The 16776-nt window shown below is 38.3% G+C and overlaps 2 protein-coding genes across 11 annotated transcripts in view; both read right to left on the bottom strand.

Annotated features, from left to right (window-relative positions):
• The window catches only part of l(3)05822 (SH3 domain-containing lethal (3) 05822), a 50797-nt gene extending 34043 nt beyond the window's left edge, over window positions 1-16754 (bottom strand). The window contains exons 1-2 of one of the 10 annotated variants that reach the window (XM_073979682.1): window positions 16258-16754; window positions 12778-13028 (exon numbers count right to left, since the gene is read on the bottom strand). The gene's annotated coding sequence lies outside the window, so the exon portion shown is untranslated. Of the gene's footprint in view, window positions 1-12777; window positions 13302-15961 lie in introns of all 10 variants that reach the window. The other 9 variants (XM_073979690.1, XM_073979683.1, XM_073979687.1 and 6 more) reach the window with 9 other exon arrangements.
• The window catches only part of LOC141400236 (WD repeat-containing protein 3), a 143248-nt gene that overhangs the window by 52775 nt on the left and 73697 nt on the right, over window positions 1-16776 (bottom strand). The window lies entirely within an intron of this gene.

The raw sequence follows: 16776 nt of genomic DNA, 5'->3' as shown, positions 1-16776 counted from the left end.
ACTGAATGATCATCATCGAATGGAAGTCGTCCGACCATACGTAATATCCACCAGACACCACACACCATAAAACGCTGAATGTGTTGTGAGTCAGACTTAGCGTGGCATATTATCAACTTTGACCCAGATTTACGTTGTGTGTGCGCGCGAGTGCTTAGTTTCAATTGTTTTTTTTTTTCATCTCGGTACAATTTTTTAAACGTCAAATTCCCTTACCTCACACAATATTATTTAACATTGAGATGTAGAAATTTATATTATTAAAGCTCTGTTCCAGAACTAAAAAGTTTTTACAATTTTTACCACTTTTACACATTTTGCGTTCCCGTACACAAAATTTGTATGAAAATCGTTTACGACTTTTACAACTTTTACGACTTTTCCCACTTTATAAAGTACGGGAACAGGCCATAAATAAGGGAGAAGGAGATGAGGGGGGAGGAAAATTTAATTTCAACTATTGCTTGTGTAAAGGTGTTAAGAAAATTATAAGCAATCAATTGATGTAATAATAGCTACCGATATGTTTTTTTTTCATAACTCTCGAAAGAACACAACTAAATTTAATGAGTGGCCAGGTGTCTTTACTTGTCAAACAATACAACACAGCTGTGAGAGGATTAAATGATATTCTCAATAAAATAACGGTTTTTCCTGATGTCTCAATGTTTCAGTGTTGCAAATATTACGGAAAGACTATCCCTTCAAAAAATAGGAAAATGCAAAAAGAAATCAAAAAGTCCCAATTTACATTAGGCCATTTTCCTTGCGGCAATTGTCAGTTTGTCGATGAGAGAGGGTGTTTGGAGGCAAAGGGTTACCATATACCTCAAATCTCTCTCCATCAAACTGACAATTGCCGCAAGGAAAATTGCCTAATATAAATATGGACAAAGGAAATGTGGAAATTAACTATTATAACTATTCACTTTAAAACTATAAATGTGTCCAGAGGAAAGGGTGCTTCTATATAGACCCTTTTCCGAGGAAAGGGTGCTTCTATAGACCCTTTTACAGAAGAAAGGACGCTTCTATAGACCCTTTTACAGAAGAAAGGACGCTTCTACAGACCCTTTTACAAGAAAGGACGCTTCTACAGACCCTTTTAACGAGGAAAGGATACTTCTTTGGACCCTTTCCAGATGAAATGGCACTTCTTTGGACCCTTTCCATATGAAATGGTACTTCTTTGGACCCTTTCCAGAGGAAAGCGTGCTTCTATAGAACCTTTACAGAGGAAAGGATGCTTCTACAGACCCTTTCCAGAGGAAGGGTACTTCTTTGGACCCTTCCCAGAGCTTAAGGTTCTTGTTTGGGTACTTTCCACAGGAAAGCGTACTTCTTTGGACCTTTTCCAGAGGAAAGGGTACTTCTTTGGACCCTTTCCAGATGAAATGGTACTTCTTTGGACCTTTTCCAGAGGAAAGCGTGCTTCTATAGAACCTTTACAGGGGAAAGGATGCTTCTACAGACCCTTCCCAGAGGAAGGGTACTTCTTTGGACTCTTTCCAGAGGAAGGGTACTTCTTTGGACCCTTCCCAGAGCTTAAGGTTCTTGTTTGGGTACTTTCCACAGGAAAGCGTACTTCTTTGGACCTTTTCCAGAGGAAAGGGTACTTCTTTGGACCCTTTCCAGATGAAAAGGTACTTCTGTGGACCTTTTCCAGAGGAAATAGTGTTCCTATAGAACCTTTACAGAGGAAAGCGTGCATCTATAGAACATTTAAAGAGGAACGGATGCTTCTACAGACCCTTCCCAGAGGGAGGGTACTTCTTTGGACCCTTCCCAGAGCTTAAGGTTCTTCTTTGGGTACTTTCCAGAGGAAAGCGTAGTTCTTTGGATCCTTTCCAGAGGAAAGGGTACTCCTTTGGACCCTTTCCAGATAAAATGGTACTTCTTTGGACCTTTTCCAGAGGAAAGCGTGCTTCTATAGAACCTTTACAGGGGAAAGGATGCTTCTACAGACCCTTTCCAAAGGTAAGGGAGCTTCTATAGCCCCTTTCCAAAACAAAGGTAACTTCTACAGACCATTTCCAAAGGAAAGGGTGCTTCTATAGACCCTTTTTCCAAAGGAAAGGGTGCTTCTATAGACCCTTTCCAAAGGAAGGGGAGCTTCTATAGACAATTTGCAAAGAAAGGGGTGCTTCTATAGACACTTTCCAAAGGAAGGCGTGCTTCTATAGACCCTTTCCAAAACAATGGTAGCTTCAATAGACCATTTCCAAAGGAAAGGGTGCTTCTATAGACCCTTTCCAAAGGAAAGGCTGTTCTATAGACCCTTTCCAAAGGACAGGAAGCTTCTTTAGACCCTTTCCAGAGGACTTCGTTAGACTCTTTCAAAAGGAAAGGGTGCTTCTATAGACTCTTTCCAAAGGACAGGAAGCTTCTTTAGACCCTTTCCAGAGGACTTCGTTAGACTCTTTCAAAAGGAAAGGGTGCTTCTATAGACTCTTTCCAAAGGAAAGAATGCTTCTATAAACCCTTTACAAAGGAAAGGGTGCTTCTATAGACCCTTTCCAAAGGAAAGCGTGCTTCTATGAGCCCTTTCCAAAGGAAAGGGTGCTTCTATAGACCCTTTCCAAACGAAAGAATGCTTCTATAGACCCTTTACAAAGGAAAGGGTGCTTCTATAGACCCTTTCCAAAGGAAAGCGTCCTTCTATAGACCCTTTACAAAGGAAAGGGTGCGCTTCTATAGACCCTTTCCAAAGGAAAGGTTGTTCTATAGAACATTTAAAGAGGAACAGATGCTTCTACAGAGCCTTTCCAGAGGAAAGGGTGCTTCTATAGACCCTTTCCAAAGAAAAGGCTGCTTCTATAGACCCTTTCCAAAGGAAAGGGTGCTTCTATAGACACTTTCCAAAGAAGAGTGCGCTTCTATAGAGCCTTTCCAAAGGACAGCGTCCTTCTATAGACCCTTTCCAAAACAAATGTAGCTTCTATAAACCATTTCCAAAGGAAAGAATGCTTCTATAGACCATTTACAAAGCGTGCTTCTATAGACCCTTTCCAAAGGAAAGGGTGCTTCTATAAACCCTTTCCAAAGGAAATAATGCTTCTATAGACCCTTTCCAAAGGAAAGGTTGTTCTATAGAACATTTAAAGAGGAACAGATGCTTCTACAGAGCCTTTCCAGAGGAAAGGGTGCTTCTATAGACCCTTTACAAAGGAAAGGCTGCTTCTATAGACCCTTTCCAAAGGAAAGCGTGCTTCTATAGACCCTTTCCAAAGGAAAGTGTGCTTCTATGGACCCTTTCCAAAGGAAAGGGTGCTTTAATAGACCCTTTCGAAAGGAAAGAATGCTTCTATAGACTCCTTCAAAAGGAAAGGGTGCTTCAATAGAACATTTAAAGAGGAACAGATGCTTCTACAGAGCCTTTCCAGAGGAAAGGGTGCTTCTGTAGACCCTTTTTCCAAAGGAAAGGGTGCTTCTATAGACCCTTTCCAAAGGAAGGGGAGCTTCTATAGACAATTTGCAAAGAAAGGGGTGCTTCTATAGACACTTTCCAAAGGAAGGCGTGCTTCTATAGACCCTTTCCAAAACAATGGTAGCTTCAATAGACCATTTCCAAAGGAAAGGGTGCTTCTATAGACCCTTTCCAAAGGAAAGGCTGTTCTATAGACCCTTTCCAAAGGACAGGAAGCTTCTTTAGACCCTTTCCAGAGGACTTCGTTAGACTCTTTCAAAAGGAAAGGGTGCTTCTATAGACTCTTTCCAAAGGACAGGAAGCTTCTTTAGACCCTTTCCAGAGGACTTCGTTAGACTCTTTCAAAAGGAAAGGGTGCTTCTATAGACTCTTTCCAAAGGAAAGAATGCTTCTATAAACCCTTTACAAAGGAAAGGGTGCTTCTATAGAGCCTTTCCAAAGGAAAGCGTGCTTCTATGAGCCCTTTCCAAAGGAAAGGGTGCTTCTATAGACCCTTTCCAAACGAAAGAATGCTTCTATAGACCCTTTACAAAGGAAAGGGTGCTTCTATAGACCCTTTCCAAAGGAAAGCGTCCTTCTATAGACCCTTTACAAAGGAAAGGGTGCGCTTCTATAGACCCTTTCCAAAGGAAAGGTTGTTCTATAGAACATTTAAAGAGGAACAGATGCTTCTACAGAGCCTTTCCAGAGGAAAGGGTGCTTCTATAGACCCTTTCCAAAGAAAAGGCTGCTTCTATAGACCCTTTCCAAAGGAAAGGGTGCTTCTATAGACACTTTCCAAAGAAGAGTGCGCTTCTATAGAGCCTTTCCAAAGGACAGCGTCCTTCTATAGACCCTTTCCAAAACAAATGTAGCTTCTATAAACCATTTCCAAAGGAAAGAATGCTTCTATAGACCATTTACAAAGCGTGCTTCTATAGACCCTTTCCAAAGGAAAGGGTGCTTCTATAAACCCTTTCCAAAGGAAATAATGCTTCTATAGACCCTTTCCAAAGGAAAGGTTGTTCTATAGAACATTTAAAGAGGAACAGATGCTTCTACAGAGCCTTTCCAGAGGAAAGGGTGCTTCTATAGACCCTTTACAAAGGAAAGGCTGCTTCTATAGACCCTTTCCAAAGGAAAGCGTGCTTCTATAGACCCTTTCCAAAGGAAAGTGTGCTTCTATGGACCCTTTCCAAAGGAAAGGGTGCTTTAATAGACCCTTTCGAAAGGAAAGAATGCTTCTATAGACTCCTTCAAAAGGAAAGGGTGCTTCTATAGAACATTTAAAGAGGAACAGATGCTTCTACAGAGCCTTTCCAGAGGAAAGGGTGCTTCTGTAGACCCTTTCCAAAGGAAAGGGTGCTTCTATAGACACTTTCCAAAGGAGAGTGTGCTTCTATAGACCCTTTCCAAAGGAAAGGGTGCTTCTATAGACACTTTCCAAAGGAGAGTGTGCTTCTATAGACCCTTTCCAAAGGAAAGTGTGCTTCTATGGACCCTTTCCAAAGGAGAGGGTGCTTCTATAGACCCTTTCCAAAGGAAAGCGTGCTTCTATAGAAAATTTAAAAAGGAACGGATGCTTCTACATTGCCTTTCCAGAGGAAAGTATGCGTCTATAGAGCCTTTCCAAAGGAAAATGTGCTTCTATACACCCTTTCCAAATGAAAGGGTGCTTCTATAGACCCTTTAAAAATGAAAGGGTGCTTCTATAGACCCTTTCCAAAGGAAAGGGTGCTTCTATAGACCCTTTCCAAAGGAAAGCGTGCTTCTATAGACCCTTTCCAAAGGAAAGGGTGCTTCTATATACCCTTTCCAAAGGAAAGTGTTTTTCGTTAGACTCTTTCTAAAGGAAAGGGTGCTTCTATAGACCCTTTCCAAAGGAAAGCGTGCTTCTTTAGACCCTTTCCAAAGGAAAATATGCTTCTATAGACCTTTCCAAAGGAAAGCGTGCTTCTTTAGACCCTTTCCAAAGGAAAGCGTGCTTCTATAGACCCTTTCCAAAGGAAAGCGTGCTTCTTTAGACCATTTCCAAAGGAAAGTGTGCTTCTATAGACCCTTTCCAAAAGAAAGGGTGCTTCTATAGACCCTTTCCAAAAGAAAGGGTGCTTCTAAAAACCCTTTCCAAAGGAAAGGGTGCTTATATAGGCCCTTTCCAAATGAAAGGGTGCTTATATAGGCCCTTTCCAAATGAAAGGGTGCTTCTATAGACCCTCTAAAAATGAAAGGGTGCTTCTATAGACCCTTTCCAAAGGAAAGTGTTTTTCGTTAGACTCTTTCTAAAGGAAATGGTGCTTCTATAGACCCTTTCTAAAGGAAAGGGTGCTTCTATAGACCCTTTCTAAAGGAAAGGGTGCTTCTATAGACCCTTTCTAAAGGAAAGGGTGCTTCTGTAGACCCTTTCCAAAGGAAAGGTCGCTTCTATAGACCCTTTACAAAGGAAATCGTGCTTCTATAGACCCTTTCTAAAGGAAAGGGTGCTTCTGTAGACCCTTTCCAAAGGAAAGGGTGCTTCTATAGACCCTTTCCAAAGGAAAGCGTGCTTCTATATACCATTTCCAAAGGAAAGGGTGCTTCTATAAACCCTTTCCAAAGGAAAGTGTGCTTCTATAAACCCTTTCCAAAGGAAAGTGTCCTTCTATAAACCCTTTCCAAAGGAAAGTGTCCTTCTATAAACACTTTCCAAAGGAAAGTGTGCTTCTATAGACCCAGACTCTTCCCAGAGGAAATGGTACTTCTATAGAGAATTCTCAGAGCAAATGGTGATTCTATAGACCCAGACTCTTCCCAGAGGAAATGGTACTTCTATAGAGAATTCCCGGAGCAAATGGTGCTTCTATAGAGAATTCCCAGAAGTTATGTTTTGTCTCTGGTATGGAAAAACTGTCAATGGCGTAAATTGTAAATATTTGGCAAACCTAATCAGTTGTTACAGTTTTCGCAACTTGTATAACCAGATATAGAGCTACCTAGCAACACATCAAGTTTCAACCAAACACTTTAGCTCTGTTCCTTTACGTTCAAGAATTTTCAAGTTTTACCACTTTTTACTCGAAAAGTGTTCGTTTATTTGACGTAAGAATACAATTGATATGAGAGCAGTTCACAAAATTTTTATTTTTATTTATTTATTTCAATTTTCATATGCCCAGTCTTTCGACCTTAAGGCTGTATACTACAGTATAATGTTCAAAAGGAGAAATTTTTATACTTTTACCACTTTTTAAATCTTTTAAAAGTAAAGGAACAGCTCTTTTATTATATGTGACCAAATACTTTTATATTTTTGGACAACTGAACATGTCTTTGTAAGAAAAGTGAGATCACACAACTCTCAGATGTCCCCTTTATTGTGTCTGTCATACCTGTCTTTCTTTGTTTTGTTTATAACGGTAATGAGCTGACGGTAGCCCTAGAGGTATTAGTGTGTTTTGAGAGAATTGATGAAACATGTACTCAAATTTTAAAGTTCTTTTTATAGAATTTTATTGAAATTATTAAGAAAATTGGGTTAATGGAATATTCACTTCTTTGTTTTCAAACAAATAAATCTGTAAAAAAATTGTATAGAGATTTTTTGGCCGATTGACCAATATTTGACCCCAGTAGTCTATTGTATTTAATTTAAAACAATTAATATTAATATCTATTCCAACCGTTATAACGGCTAAAATATATTATTCTTTACTTTAAAAAGACATTAATATTACTTAAAAATGGCAAAAAGAGCGACAACACATTTATCATTGGTCTCAAAATGTTTTCATTTAACGGTGAGGTTTTTTCGGCAAAATCATGCGAAATTGCAAATTAATAGCAAAAAATGGATACAGTAGCAAAATATTGAACAAAGTTGGTTTTGTGTCACCATTGAATGTCGCTAAAGATGTTTAAGTGGCAATGCCTAGGTTCGGGTTAATGATAACATCAAGTCCTTAGAGATTTACTGGCTTTTTAGGAAATCCCGTTCAAATTCGAAATAAAAATGATACGCCTCCCCCTAGATACACCTCTTATTGTTTCAATTTCGCATTAAATAATAAAAAAAAAACAAAAGATGGAATCCATTCCATTATAGAACGTAATTTAAGCTTTTCATTTCAATTAAACGATTACCATATGTAATTATTATTAAAAACACAAAATGACATTAGCCTGTGTGCCCTATGTGGTTATAACAAAGACGCCGGAATTGCAATTGTACCACGTACAGCGTGGTATACAACGCAAAACAGAAAAAAATAAAGCGATTCCCTCTGGTATAAAAAGTGCTGCTGTGTTTGGTTGGTCATTGCAGTTTGTGGTGATGCCGTTGTCGGCGGCACGTCAGTGATTATCACCAAAAGAGGGGCGGCAGTCAGGCAGGCTGTTTCCGTTCACCCTCACCTCTTTTGCCCTCTCGACGATATTCACAACATAAACAACAGGAATTTTTCATTGATAAGAAAAGAAAAAAATCAAGCGCCGCAAAGCAAAAAAATACGTATTAATCTATTTTTTAATACAAAACCAAAAAAAAAACATCTAAAAAAAGTGCCAAGAAATCTATCAAATAATTTGCTAATTATACCAATATTGCAATTGAACGTGACGTCCAATCATTTGTTGTTTGGATGGGTATTTTTGTGATGACGTTTTTTTCGTGCTAAAATTAGCGTTTTTTTGCTTTGTCCCACAAAAAAGCAGACAATAGAGGCGTAATAGGGAATGTTGATTACATAAATTATGGCTATGAAGGTGGAGAATAAAAATTAATAATAAAATGTAATAACTACAGCGTAATTTTTTTCGATTTGTTTGTTTTCTACTTGAGATACCGATTTTTTATTTAAAAACAGCAATAGTGGCAACTTTAAACCGTTGTGACAGTTGTAAGCATTTTAATAACAGTCATATAAAGGACCTGGCCACACATCAAGTATTTAGTATTGGATGATATAAAATGCATGCTAATGGGTACTTTACACGATATGTATTTTACATATGAATTGTCACTTTGCGTATACATTTTGTATATATAAAGTGACAACCCATATGTAAAATACATATCGTGTAAAGTACCCATAAGCAGGACTAACAACTAGTTTTAATGGCAACAGGAAGAAAATAGACAAAAATGTGCAATTCTTCCAAAGTAAACATACTCATTCACTATATTTTGACGTATTCCGTTTAATTTTACAAAAAATGTGATTCTATAGACTCTTTACAAAGTAAATAAATAATGTTCTTTGGAAGGTTTGGATACATTTTATAGAAAAAAAGACGCATTCGGTTTCAGAAGCAATTTTCCATAGAGGCACTCTTTCTCCTCTTGAAAGGACTATAGAAGCACCATTTCTCCTCTTGAAAGGACTATAGAAGCACCCTTTCCTCTGGAAAGGGACTATAGAAGCACCCTTTCCTCTGGAAAGGGACTATAGAAGCACCCTTTCCTCTGGAAAGGGACTATAGAAGTACCCTTTCCTCTGGAAAGGGACTATAGAAGCACCCTTTCCTCTGGAAAGGGACTATAGAAGCACCCTTTCCTCTGGAAAGGGACTATAGAAGCACCCTTTCCTCTGGAAAGAGACTATAGAAGCACCCTTTCCTCTGGAAAGGGACTATAGAAGCACCCTTTCCTCTAGAAAGGGACTATAGAAGCACCCTTCCCTCTGGAAAGGGACTATAGAAGCACCCTTTCCTCTGGAAAGGGACTATATAGAAGCACCCTTTGCTCTGGAAAGGGACTATATAGAAGCACCCTTTCCTCTGGAAAGGGACTATAGAAGCACCCTTTCCTCTGCAAAGGGACTATAGAAGCACCCTTTCCTCTGGAAAGGGACTATAGAAGCACCCTTTCCTCTGGAAAGGAACTATAGAAGCACCGTTTCCACTGGAAAGGAACTATAGAAGCACCCATTCCTCTGGAAAGGGACTATATAAGCACCCTTTCCTCTGGAAAGGGACTATAGAAGCACCCTTTCCTCTGGAAAGGGACTATAGAAGCACCCTTTCCTCTGGAAAGGGACTATAGAAACAACCTTTCCTCTGGAAAGGGAATAAAGAAGCACCTTTCCTCTGGAAATGGACTACAGAAACACACTTTCCTCTGGAAAGGGACTATAGAAGCACACTTTCCTCTGGAAAGGGAATATAGAAGCACCCTTTCCTCTGGAAAGGGACTATAGGAGTACCCTTTACTCTGGAAAGGGACTATAGAAGCACTCCTTCCTCTGGAAAGGGTCAATAGTAGCACTCTTTCCTCTGGAAAGGGTCTATAGTGGCACTCTTTCCTCTGGAAAGGGTCAATAGTAGCACTCTTTCCTCTATAAAGGGTCAATAGGGGCACTCTTTCCTCGGGAAAAGGTCTATAGAAGCACACTTTCCTCTGGAAAGGGTCAATAGGGGCACTCTTTCCTCGGGAAAGGGTCTATAGAAGCACACTTTACTCTGGAAAGGGTCCATAGAAGCACACTTTCCTCTGGAAAGGGTCTATAGAGGCACCCTTTCCTCTGAAAAGGGTCTATAGAAGCACCATTTCCTCTGAAAAGTTCAGTAGAAGCACCCTTTCCTCCTCATTTCCTCTGAAAGGGTCTAAAGAAGCACCCTTTCCTCCTCATTTCCTCTGAAAAGGGTCTAAAGAAGCACCCTTTCCTCCTCATTTCCTCTGAAAGGGCCTAAAGAAGCACCCTTTCCTCTGGAAAGGGTCTATAGAAGCACACTTTCCTCTGAAAAGCGTCCAAAGGAGCAATCTTTCCCCTATAGAAAAGATCTCTATAGAAGCACTTTCTTTTGGAAAGGGTCTCTACAGAAGCACTCTTTCCTCTGGAAAGGGTATATAGAAGCACTCTTTCCTCTGAAAGGGTCCAAAGAAGCAACATTCCTCTGGAAAGTGTTCAAAGAAGCAACATTTCTTCTGGAAATGGTCCAAAAAAGCAATCTTCCTCTGGAACAGGTCTATAGAAGTACTTTTTTCTGGAAAAAAACCCATTCCTCGGGAATGGGTTCAAAGAAACACTATTTCCTCTGGAAAGAATCTATAGTAGCATTACTTCCTCTGAAAAGGATCTATAGAAGCACTATTTCCTCTGTAAAGGGTCTATAGTAGCATTCTTTCCTCTGGAAAGGGTCTATAGAAGCACAATTGTTTCTGGAAAAGTTCTATAGAAGCACAATTGTTTCTGGAAAAGTTCTATAGAAGCACCCTTTCCTCGGGAATGGGTCCAAAGAAACACTATTTTCTCTGGAAAGGGTCTATGATAGCACTACTTCCTCTGGAAAGGATCTATAGAAGCACTATTTCCTCTGTAAAGGGTCTATAGTAGTACTCCTTCCTCTGGAAAGGGTCTAAAGTAGCATTCTTTCCTCTGGAAAGGGTCTATAGAATCACTGTTTTCTCTCGAAAGGGTCTATAGTAGCATTCTTTCCTCTGGAAACGGTCGGCATAAATTGAATAATCTACCAGCTGGCGGATAAATCTGAAATGTTTACCACAGGTAGATCTTTACGTCCTGATTACGAAAATATAAAGTATGTTGGGGGGAAGTCCATACTTCCCGAGATATGGGCCTCCTGTCCATAGGAGAAAGTCTCAAATCCCCTAGCCGAAGGCCGGCTACTTAGAATAAACTTACAATTTAAAAAAAAATTTCAGATTTTTTCCGGCAGCTGGTAGAGTATTCAATTTGTCCCAAACGGTCTATAGTAGCATTCTTTCCTCCATAAAGGGTCTATGGAGGCACTCTTTTCTCTGGAAAGGGTTTATAGAAACACCTTTTCCTCTGAAAAGGGTATATAGCCCTTTTTTCGGGAAAGTGTCTATAGAAGGGACCCTTTCCTCTGGAAATCAAAATTTTGATCCAAATTCGCATCTTTTATACATTCAATTTTTTCAATTATCCCGAGAACTGGAATCAATTTAAATGAGTATTGAATAATGATATTCACTTATCTTGCAATTGCGCATTATTGTCACCATTGTCATCATCATTGGCTAGGTTCATTGACAGTATACTATTGATATTCGATCGATTTGTGAAGAAGACAATCGAGTTCAAACGAGATCAATATTCACTCACAAATAATAACATTGTTGGGGTAGTAAACATCGTGGAGAAATTAGCATTTATTATTATTCAATTAAATGACCCATTTACGAGCGACAAAAACAACAAATTCGAATACAAAATTCTCTTGGAGAAAGAAGCTAGAAAAAATCTAGACATGGAAAAGATTTAAAATTATTTTATTTAAAGAAAACTGTAGTGGAATTCTGTATCTCTCTTTTTCGTTAAGGACAAAAATCATCGATCAAATCAACATGCCAAATTATGCTTCTATAGATAATTTCTTCTTTAGGCGTTTTTTAAAAGAAAGGGTGCATCTGTTGATCATTTTTGAAAGAAAAGGTGCTTATATTGAACTTTTCCAAAATAAAGCGTGTTTCTATAGACCCTTTTTGAAAGAAATGGAACTTATATTGACCCTTTCTGAAAGGAATGGTGATTCTATAAACCCTTTCGGAAAGAAATCGTGCTTCTATAGATCCCTTCTGAAAGGAATGGTGTTTCTGTAAGCCCTTTCTAAAAGAAAGCGTGCTTCTATAGATCCTTTTTTATAGACTATTTCTTAAAGAAAGGGTGCTTCTATAGATCCTTTCTGAAAGACTGGTTGCTTTTATAGACACTTTTTGAAAGAAAGGGTGCTTATGTTGACCCTTTCTGAAAGGAATGGTGCTTATATAAACCCTTTCTGAAAGAAAACGTTCTTCTATAGTGTATTTCTGAAAGAATGGGTGATTCTATAGCGCATTTCTGAAAGAAAATTTGCTTCTACAGACCCTTTTCGTCGTACAGTGCTTAGGGTACCTCCTGTAGATATGTTTACATGGTTCCGCTCGCCAACAGTATTAAACCTGACTTAATTGAGCAGCATGATTATTGTTTTCTCTTCCAATTCGTTGCCAAATTATCTTCAAATTCCTATTCATTTTCCTCGAAAACATCTCACATTAAAAATTTTTACACTGTGGTGGAATCCAATTAACCCTATCTGCAAAGGCAATAAAAACTTTTATAATCATTTGTTAATTTAAAAAAGAGGTTGATCAACTTTCAACGACCTACCTACAAAAAATTTTGGCCAATTTCAAAACAACAACAAAAATCTGCTTTTTCAAAAATTAGTCATTTAGCAAAGCACAACAAAAGGCGGTATTCACCTGACGCGCAACACAAAACACATGTCGTCTAGAAAAATCTTTAAAAAAGTGATAAATTATATTCCATAATGAAAAAGAAAACAACATTTGAAATGTTGTTATCTTTGGAAACAATTTTCGCTCTTAAGATAAGGAACTTAGCTACAAAAAAAAAAGAAGTATAACGTACCTTTTTCTTTAAGTGATATGTGAAGTAGCAGATGAGATTGTATGATCCAAAGGAAATGAAATTGGATGTTCCGATTTTTTAATGTTGTTGTTTTATGAAATGGAACCACCAAAAATGCAGCAATGCGGGGGTGGTTTTAAAAAAAACCGAAATGAGTTTATTTTTGTGTTTGTTTACGGCTATGCCAAGTGACAGCACAATTTTTAATATTTTTATAGGTAGTGCGTTTATGTTGTTGTCGCTGTTGCTATCTATACTTAATAAAACCACAAAGAAATTAAAAAAAAAACACTTGAGTACTCGTAGATATTTAATTAATCATTAAGAAAGACCCAATAGTTTTTATTGTATTTAAATTAAATTCTTCTTTTTCTCACATCATTTAATGTCAGTAATGGCAAACGAGTAGTTCTCCTCCTTTTATTATTCTATTCTTGTCATTCTTTTTTTAAGTTTATTTCACATTATCATCTTCTTTTTCGTCATGATCATCATTCACAGACAGGTGAGGTAAGAAAAAAAACCTCAAATGACAGTCGGTTTGCTTGACGTTTTTTTGCCAGTCAGTTGTTCGTTCGTTACTTTGACAAAAGGTTTTTATTTTCGTAAAAACACACAACAGTCTGCCAGATAAAACACAACAAAAATATTATGACCTCCTCTTTTGCACAATTGCCTTTGAGTGCTGCTGCCGTTGACTCTCCTCCCTACTTCTCTTGATCGGTGTGTTCTAAGTTTTTGTTGTTGTTATTGTAGTTTTGTAAATAACACATACTAATGAATGGGATATTGTGTATGGTATGGAATGGCGGCGGCAAAGAGAGGGTACAAAAAATGAACGAGCTAAATGTTAACATGACAAACAATAGGGTTGCCAAATGAATGGCCACCAAAGTAGTAAATAACAGTGCAAATATTTACATGGAAGTGGGAAATAAATTTACCTGCAGTAATCAGAAGTAGAGCAGACTTTCCCTAAGTATAAAGAGAGAGTTATAGAAGAGAAATGGATTTGTTGTTCCTTGGAAGGACGCTCAATAGGAAACGGTCAATAGGAGCACCATTCCATTTGAAAAGGGCCACAAGAGCAATCTTTCCTTTGGAAAGGGTCACAAGAGCAGCCTTTCCTTTGGAAAGGGTCAATAGGAACAACCTTTCCTTTGTAAAAAGCCGATAGAGGCGCCCATCATTGGAAAGGGTCAATAGGATAACCCTTTTCTTTAGAAAGGGTCAATAGGATAACCCTTTTCTTTAGAAAGGACCGATAGGAGCACCCTTTCCTTTAAAAAAGGTCAATGGGAGCACCCTTTGGAAAGGGTCAATAAGAGAGGCCTTTCCTTTGGAAAGGGTAAATAAGAGAATCCTTTCCTTTGGAAAGGGTCAATAGGAACACTCACAACCTCACAATAGGAGCAACCTTTCCTTTGGAAAAAGGCGATAGAAGCCCCCTTCTATTGGAATGAGTCAATATGAGCACCCTTTCCTTTAAAAAAGGTCAATGGGAGCACCCTTTGGAAAGGGACAATAAATTAAGCATTTCCTTTGGAAAGGGTAAATAAGAGAAGCCTTTTCTTTGGAAAGGGTCAATAGGAATACTCACAACCTCCATTTCTGGTGCTATCCTTTGCTGTTGTCTGTTGTCCTATTGAACCAGTCTGTTCTATACAGACCTATCTAGCTTGAGCCTGGCTCTAATGACCCTTATGAGGGTAGTAGTCCTTTGTGAAATATATACATCCCTACGATAAATTAATGTAATCCAGATTACAGGCCCAGTATTAGTCCCTTAGTCATAATCGACTGGGCTTGGAAATTACCAGATGGATATAGTGCTGGCCGAGCAGATTGATAGCTTTACGTTAGGACGCTCAATGAGAATGCCTCTACCAGAATTAGCGGAAAGTGTCACAGTTCGCCATCACCTGGTCTGACAAATGGCGTCACTTGGGAACCGTTGTTTGTCTTGGGTCAGACCATCTCCCCTCAAGGCCTGCGTACATAAGCTGCCTTGCTTGCTTGCTTCTGATAAAAGAATAAAAAAGAAAATGGCAACCCAGTTCGAAATTTGCTCGGCCTTCTTTATTCTTTTATTATGTCAGAAATTAAGCAGAAAAGCAAGGCAACCAAAAAATGCGTACGAGAATCCCAGTACAGGCCCGCACGACGCACAGTTCTTAATCAATTGCCCTGCCAAACATACTCAACTAAACCTAACAAAAACAACTCTCAAGCTGCTCTGAACGAGATCCAGTATCTCCTACTTTTGCTTCAATCATCTACGATAGGCTTTCAGGTTTAGAAAAACAGGGGGTGGAATATTGTGACATGTTGACGGTAATCATTAAATATTACTATTATAGGCAAAGATACTTGGATTGAAGGCTTAACCCGAACCTCAAAGAGACCGGGTCGATGGTCAAACGTTAAATCTGTCTGACACCCGAAGTACTATTGTGTCGGAAAACTTCAAGGGTATATTTGTAGCTTATCTGACCACGATCTTTCGACGTTGAAACTTCTTTCTTAATAAAAATAAATACGAACAACAACGCGGGAATTTTTACAGGTCAATGCATGGATGGGTCTCCAATTTCAATATGGGGGGACATTGGATTTTACTGTACAAAATGTACACATCGTTGATATCGGAAATGCGGAAAAATAGGGATTTCAACATTAAAATGTTACGTTTGTTCTTTTCATTTATTTACTTTCTAAGGGTTGTGATAAAACTATGATGTCATCTATAAACATTCATTGAGTGTGTTACAAGTGTTTATATCCTGAAAATAAAGTTGAATCATTCGCCATATCTTTTAAATTCCCATATGGTTTAGTGGCAAGGATATCTTTGTTTCCTTAAAATCTCGGTTTTTATGCATCGACTTCAAGTTTCTAATGCACTTTATTTGACATCTAACCACGTTGCTTGGCAAAGTAATTGACATGCTCTCTCCTCCTTGTCATCCATTAAATAATCCACATTCAAGTGATGGCAACTCTGTTGTCATTACTAAGGCAAAAACCCCTCCATTTCGAACAGCAGCTGTGTGTGCTGTTATTGTTGTTGTTATTGTAGCCTTCCTTATTTCCAAGATAAAGGAAATTGACAATAACTTCCTTTTGCAACACAACATTCAACCAACCATCATCTACTTATTTATCCAACACACCATATAACAACCTTATTTGTTGTACCAGACCGTGTCTGTGTGTCATTTGTCTCACGAAAACGACTGTCTGGGATTTGTGTTTCAATGATTGGTTTTCATATTCATTTTTAGTTAGTTTGTCGATGTTGTCGAGATGATTTCAATGATTTACTAATAACAACAAAATTATTTAATTAGGTAACTCGTTTAACCACTTTTCTTTGTTGCTTAGGTATTTGTTTTTTGGGTTGTTTCAATTCCAGCACTTTTTTGTCGTCACACACACTGCCACAAAATTCACAACAAAAAAATACGTTATGTTGCTAACCTTTTTTTTCGTACACTCGTTATTAACTTTTTGTATGTTGTGCTGGTTCGTTTCGCCACACAACAAAAATACTTTAATTTTGTTAATTCTTTTTCCTTTTCTTCTTTTGTATTATCTTTATATTCTTTGAATATTGTTGCACACTAAAATATCTCTTTCAATTACGACGTTGTTGCAATAGAATTAAACCGATTTTTCTCGGCATTGATTGTATTTATGTATTTACCACGACGAAACTGTGATATGTTGTTGCAATTGTTTTGTGCAAATCGTTTACTTCTTCACACAACACAAAAAATAAAATAAAATTGTACGTTCGATTAATTTAATTTCCACTATGCGCTCTTCACTTGGACAACGATAACAACGTACGAACGAATTGACTGATGAATTGTGCTAAAAAAGTAGGGATGTACAAATTAGGGATAGGTAAGTCGACTTTCTATTAATCGACTTTTTTCGGAATTATCGATATCGATAACCGTTCAGCAGCCACAAAATATTTTGTGGTTGCCTGAT

Source organism: Musca autumnalis, unplaced genomic scaffold, assembly GCF_047663935.1.
Source record: "Musca autumnalis isolate F117 unplaced genomic scaffold, ASM4766393v1 scaffold_1, whole genome shotgun sequence".
In the NCBI taxonomy this organism is placed as follows: Eukaryota; Metazoa; Arthropoda; class Insecta; order Diptera; family Muscidae; genus Musca; species Musca autumnalis.
Note: the sequence above shows the minus strand (reverse complement) of the source record. Positions and strands in the feature narration are given on the sequence as shown.